The sequence below is a fragment of the Nilaparvata lugens genome, chromosome 5, assembly GCF_014356525.2.
Source record: "Nilaparvata lugens isolate BPH chromosome 5, ASM1435652v1, whole genome shotgun sequence".
NCBI classification, from domain to species: domain Eukaryota; kingdom Metazoa; phylum Arthropoda; class Insecta; order Hemiptera; family Delphacidae; genus Nilaparvata; species Nilaparvata lugens.
In genome coordinates, this window is record NC_052508.1 from 52,294,764 (window position 1) to 52,302,430 (window position 7,667).

The following is a 7,667-nucleotide window of genomic DNA, read 5'->3' on the forward strand; positions in this document are numbered from 1 at the left end:
ACTCCAGCAGTGTGTGCACATCAATCGCCTCCTCACAGCCTGTCAAATACAAGCACATTCACTCAATCAGATAAACAACTAGCTGAAGGTGGCACTGATTGCAGAAGCAGCGGTCCGGCTCAAATTTTACTCGAACTGATATTTTTTTGAAGCTGAACTCCCACTGAATCAGTAGCGTTCAGAATTTATTCATTTCATTCCACCATCACAATATCAAATTGACGATTGGGAGAGAATCAACAGGATGAACCCAAAACTGTTTCTCTCCCAAATTTTGATAAAAATGGTCCAAATGAGGTTATCTAAACACTATAGAATGTTCTGAAGAATGCTTTTAGAATGCTTAAGAAGGTTATCTAAACGATTATTCAATTGTTCAGGTATACACCTTCCAGAAAAGTATCACAGGCATAAGTCCAAAACGGTTCCAATTCTAATTTATACAACAGTCCAAAATGTATTCATGTATCAGTGAACGTATTGGTACGGTGACAGTGAAAATATTATTCCTATGAGTTCTAATGAAACTATTGCCACTCAGCTCAGCCAAATCAGTATGAATTCCATTAGATCTAACGGAAATAATATTTTCACGGTATTGTACCAATATATGTTCACTGATACATCTCAATAGGACCTCATCTCATCTCTCATCATAGCAGCTTTAGGCTGTTCGGTACACTTTTTTTTAATTGGATAATCTTTCTCAATATCATTGTTAAGATCACTAGAGTGAGAAAAAGTGGTAACTCAAATTTTTAAGTGGTCTAACAAGCGAGTTATGGGTTGTTGAAAGTGCTAACTCCGTTTTCTAGAATTTTACATTGGAGTTTTTTTTAATACATTCAGTAAATCATTGACTTTGTTCTAATATGCGTTTTTTCGCGATTTATGCCAAAATAAACAAGTTATCGAATTTACAAAAAATGTTACTTTTTTATTTATGAACGATATGTGGAATAAAATGTTTTAGTTTGGAAAGATACAATTTTTGAATTTTCAAGAGAAGTTTTGTTAATATAGTCGAAACCGTTTATGATCTGGAAAGAAAACGGAATCTGAAAAATTGACACTTCAACAAACCATAACTCGCTTATGAGACCACTTAAAAATTTCAGTAGCCACTTTTTCTCACTCTTATAATGATCTTAACAATTATTTTGAAAAAGATTATCCAATTTGAATAAAAAAATGTATACTGAACAGCCTTAAAAGCGGATTCCCACATATCAATATCAGAGTCAGTGAACGAGTCCAGTTCAGTGAGTATATAATTCCCATTAATTCAAATTGGAATATTCCCACTCATCCCATCCAGCGAGCGTTAGCTATGTATGATTAGTAGCATTGGAACTTATGGGAATAATATTCTCACTGAAACTGATATGTGGGGATCCACCTTTATGTAGCACAGGCTTGGACTGTTATCACAACCATCTCTTGTTGAGAATCATATACAATGAGCTTTCAACTCAATAAAAGGCCTGCTGTGTAGATTCATCTGAATTGATTTATGACCAAAATTAATTGATTTCTTTCAAGTTTAGATTGCTTTCACTACTTAGGCCACAATTCACCAAAAACGAAAACTAGGTTTGAGTGGCAGTTGGTTCTAAGTCAGATGATTTTGAATTGGTTTTGTAATATGATTTTTTGTTCATTTAGAATCAACTGACGCTCAAACCAAGTTTTCGTTCTGGTGAATTCGGTCCTTAAGATGACCAGTTTACTGAACCTAATTATGTCACTTAGCCATTCTACCTTCACTTTATTTTAGTGAGACAATGTTGTTGGAACCGTAAAATGTGAAATTAATCACATAAAAGGGCGATAAGCTGAAAAAATCAATGGTTTTTGAGAAAAGTATCGAATTTCGATGACTACTCATATCGATACTTTTCTCTCGATACTCAGGCGTTATCGATAATTTTGTTTCGATCCTACACAAGTACTGGTATCGATACTTTTGTGGCATCGGAACAGCCTTACCTGGGCCGGGCCTTCCAACTAGAGAAGGCTGTAGGTCTACCTCAACCCTTACCTCATAACCAACCTGATAAAATTAGAAAGAAACTAATATGGTGGTAGTCTTGACTAATAACTTCTACACTGTATTTTCTTTTTTAGTACCAGTTACCGCCACTGCTTCCTACTATAATTCTATAGTCTGAATCAAGTTAGCTGATTAGGATCAAAGTTTAATTTATTGTAACATTTTTCGGATTGGCAAAAAGTTTTTGGATAGTTATAACATTGTCATGACATTTTTTTAAATTCAACATAATAATTTACTGGACTTTGAATTTCATTACTGATTGACAGTGGAAACACCATTAATAAAATGATTATGACCAAATAATATTAAGTTAATAGTTCCATTTTTATTACACATCTTACTCACCAAGCTGAATCCCAAGGTAACTGAGCTAGCCATGGGTAAAATATGATTTTACTTAAAGCAATACCTGCATTAGTGTTTCTTCCAATGGTAATGATAAAATGATGAATCCATGATAATGATAAAACCATATTATTGTGATGTATTTCATGATTATTTCTATAGGTGCGTACAGATATACGCGCCTCGCACTCGCTCCGCAATCGCTCTGATCATGAATGTTACGGGAGATGTTAGCTCTTCTCGCGTTCCACTCTTGCTCTCGAACATCAATCGATCTGCTCGAGTGACGTTCGATTGCTGAGCAGAGCGAAAGTGTGTACGCACTTTAATAGTGCTGGATAATATTTTCTAACCATAATATGAAAAACTAGGTAGCCTACTAATAATATTGAAATTGCAGTTCAATGCTCAAGTAGAAACTAATTTGAGCAATGTTTTCATCAATAAACATTATCATCATCCTATTTCCGTGAAGTATAAGAAGTGAGCTTGTCGTAAAACCTCTATAGTGTGGTATCTCTATAGTGTGGAAACTATTTTCGAATTTTTCAATCCGGTGTCTCATGGTAATCTCAGCCTAGTATCGCTGCACGTGATCGTGGGTCGAATCCAGCCAACATTATGGTTGTTTCAATACCCACGCACAAGCAAAAACTAATGTGTGCATCATTAATACAGTTGCTACACCAGTATACATCTCTAGTAGATGTATTCACTAGGATTTCGTTTGCATTATACAAAACAAGCGGTTTTGACGATTTCAATTATTTTTATTTGATACGGTACCACTACTGCGCTAAAATGCATTAAACACTACAATCAAATTGAGTAATTTTAAATTATAAATTGATTTATTCTATGTGCCATGACTTCTAAATCTAATAGCTATTGAGTATTCAATTATTGAGTTTCATTTCAAGTTTTGAGAACTTGAGATAATATTATGAAAAAAAATTTTGGCATATTGCTCTTCTCTTATCAGAAATTTGAAAAATTCTCTTTCAGATTGAAGTTGCTTCTCTTCAAGCTACATGTTTTCAAGTTTTAGAAAACATTACATAGCAAACGTGAATTAAGGATAACGAACAGGATAAATATATGTAGGAAGGATACAAATAGACCTTTTATTGTCCATCAAGTAAATTTTACAAAATGTATATCAAACACGGTAGGTTCTAGTATCACTCTAGATACTCTAGATACTCTAGTATCTGAATGAAATACAGATAACCTACATGAATCGAATATGAGCTAATGAATTTAAATTCCATCAATATAATTTCAGTCAATACAACATAAAAAATAAGATACAGAATGACTAAATCATTTCATTTTAAATTTCCAACATGGAAAGAGCTACATAGTATATTACATCTAATAAACAGCACATACAGCACATAGTATATTACATTGATTACTGAGAATTACATACACTCCAACAATTATTGTTATATGCTTTTCACGATTATTCAGACAAACAGTACAAAAAACACTCATTTGGTAAAATAGATTTTTTTAATAATTCATTAAGAAAATTACTGCATTACCTACAGTAGAAGCTATTAATAGCTACTAGTAATAGTAATAGCTATTTTGTGTTTCCTACTTAATAGGAACCAAGATTGCAACCTTGCAGTCATCCGATAATTTGAATAATTATATTTTAAATCATGCAAAATCACTTACATAAGCGGTACTAGGCCTAATGATGGTAGAGTAAAGCATTAACTTAAATATTTCAACTGTAAAACGTATTCCATTTTTGTCCACTTCTATTTAATTGAAAAACAATTATTATTACTGTTAATAAATGGATAAGTGAAAATCACAAAAAAAGTGTTTTCTCAATTATGGAGAAGTTTCACAACATCAAAACATAATTAGTAAATTTCAACTGTTATTGGTTATATTATTAATATAACGCATATAAATCAAGATTGCAGTCTTGCATTTTACCAATAACAGTAATTGGAATAATTTTATATCAAATCGTGCAAAATATTTACAAACGGTAATGAGCCCACTACTGATGGTATGGAACTAAAAATTACAAAAAAATGAATTCAGATTGGTTACAGTAATTAAAATAACGCATATGAACCGTGATTGCAACTTTGCATTTCTCCAATAATAATAATAATTGGAATAATTCTATTTTCAACCCTGAATAACTCGCGGGAATTTACATTTATTATTATTCCCGCGGGGTCAATATACGATTCTGAGTACATTTTAGCATTTCTGAAATATTTCTTTTCGCATATAAGTTTATAATAGTTTATTATAGGATGGATTTGCAAAATATAATACAGTGTTATTATTGTAATACAATTATTCCAATCCAGAATAAATGTATCTCTCTGGGGTACATGAGTAATAATAATAAGAAATTATTGAAACACTTGAAAATTCAAACTAGCAAAATTAGTCGAAACACTACCTTCTCAATAAGTAGTTCCTTCAGATATAGACCTACTGTATCTTAATGTTTCAACTACAGAAGCAGTACACTACTAAATTTGCCCACTATATTTACCCCGAGCGAGTAATGCAGGGTTAATTATGCAAAATGATACATAAACGGAAATAGGCATATTGTTTGAATATTCAAGAATTAATATATATATATATATTATATATATATATATATATATATATATATATATATATATATATATATAGGTATTAGAAGAATTATTGGATACAATGGAAAAATTCTTGATACATAAGGTCCTTGCAACGAGACATTCCAAGCTCTTGTCCCAAATAGGAAACCAAAGCCAAAGAAAACAACATTCTATTGTGATTGCTTACAACTATAATTGACTGATACAATAATTAACCGAGGTAGCTATGTTCCTTTTTGAATTGCGCGTCGAGGTATATATATATCCCTATACTGTATACATAAGGTTTTAAGAAATTTTGCATTTTAAGGAAAATGTAAAAGGAAATGAATTTCTTCCATAGTCCAATATCACTGTGAAAAACAGACTATGTATGAAATTCATGATTAATCAGCTGTCGAGTGGATTATTAATTGCATGCAATTTTAATAACAGCTCAAAGTAACAACGTATTTTCTCTCAACTTTTCTCTGCTTCCAATGGCTGACCAGTTGACAGTATATCTTTTAGGAAATTAGCTTTCGTGATATTACAGTTGTTTACAACAAATGATTAGCTTTGTCTATACGCCAACCCGATGCACATTGTCGATCAGCCATTGCATGTTTTACCACCGGTTTTCACACCGATATCTCGCCGACACAGCAAGACTGAATTTATTCTGATGGACAAGGAGACACTGGTTTTTAACTGCACAAGGTCTACTGTTCACAGAACTACTAGTTAATGAAACAGGATCAAATTCTTGACACATAACTCCTAGCAAAAAACCAACCCAAACATTTGTATTGAATGAAGAACCTGATCTCGTAATAGAATGTAATTAGCCTAGAGATGAATTAAGAAAAAAATTATGTGCATTCCTAAGGCTATGCAACAGGCTAAAAAGCTTTTAACTGGTGATATTTTCTCAAGTTTTTAGATTCATACTATCAAGTTATCAATATAAAAACACATTTCTAAGGCAATTTTTTCCCAATTTTTACTCTTGAGAAATAAGAACCTGAAGTTAAAATAAACAGATCAAATCAGATTCGATAAGAGGTCAATTTTGAAGATTTTGCCGACCGGGTTGGTTTAGTGGTAAAGAAAGTTACAAATTTCGGTCTGTAGCACCGCCTGGTTCATGGTTCGATTCACAAATGACATGGATATTTGATCATCTCATCAATTCACCCACGCAAAAGCAAAAAATCTCATGTCTTCAAAATCCACGATTAAAAAAAGATTCATTCTTCATGGTATTGTTGATGAGATAGAGAATTTGTTTCTGATCATACATTTTTGAGTAAGATTTTAAGGATTAAAATTATTATTTTGCTCAAATTTATATTATGTATTATTATTTTCATTATGGCGGAATAAAATTTGATTTGATTTTTCAATTTTCAAAAATTACTCAAAAAAAACTTAATTTCAGTTGTTTTTGAAAGTTGAATAACTTTCTCTTACTTACTATATTTTGGGGTTGATTTTCTAATTAATAATACCGTGAATACTGTTGATAATCTTATGAAATTTGACATGATCTGTTCCAAAAATTTTAACTTTGGGCGCACTTATCTCAAAAAGTAGTAATCAGAAAAAAAATTCATGAAAAAATGTTCCAAATAGAAAACTCAGAAAATATCACAAGTAGAAAGTTAGCCAGTTAGGCTTGTTTCACACATATAAGGTTTCGTTCGGTTTGGTTTGTTTTCTGTTCGTTGCTAAAAACGAATAAGACTTTCACGCATACAAGGTTGTCACACGGTTCTTATTTGGTTTGTATTTTCTTTTCTAATACAAGCTGTGTTGAGATTTTCATAAATTCTTGCTAGTATTCAAATATAACAGCTGGTGTTCAAATAATAAGATGTGATTTTTGGAATCCAAGATTTCCAAGTTGATTCAAAATTGTGAACTTTTTAAATAGTTTTTTTTTTATTATGTTAATTTTGGACATTCAGAAAGATTATTTTTTTTAATTGAAAATTTGTATCTTGTTTTGTTTTGGACTTTGAAAATATGACACCTAGTACATAACCTTCATATCTTCTTTCCATTCATTCTAAATGAAGACGATTGAAATTCATCCCCTCACCTAAGCATAAAATACTTTGCCTAGAAATTTGCCTTTGTAAATAAAGAATGCTACCTGAATTTTGATGTATCCTTATAGGATTTTTCCACGGCACTTATCCTCAAGTTTCAATTACAGCACTTATTGCACTGCAGAAATAAGTCGATCCATATAATATAATCTGGCAAACTATTCACTGGAAAAAATGCTTCAGTAAACGAACTGAAATGAACTGAACATATGATTGGAAAATTTTGAAAGAGATCACTCACTATCAGGTTAAAATAGGAACCAAACACCGAGCGTTTGTGAAAGACTTTGTTTTTGTTTGCTGTTCCCGAGCATTCGAAAATGATGAAATCGGTTCGTGTCGAGTGATATGTGGTTTCTATTTCACCAAAATCAAACCAAATCATGGTTTCACACTTATCGGATTCGTCCGAATACGAACCGAACCGAGCAGAACCGTATGTGTGTGAAACTAGCCTTACGCAGCCTTCATATACAAAAAGTACGGGCAGGTCACAGATTAGCTTTCAGTTTCGATCGATGGCACTAATCAGCTGGCAAAGATGAA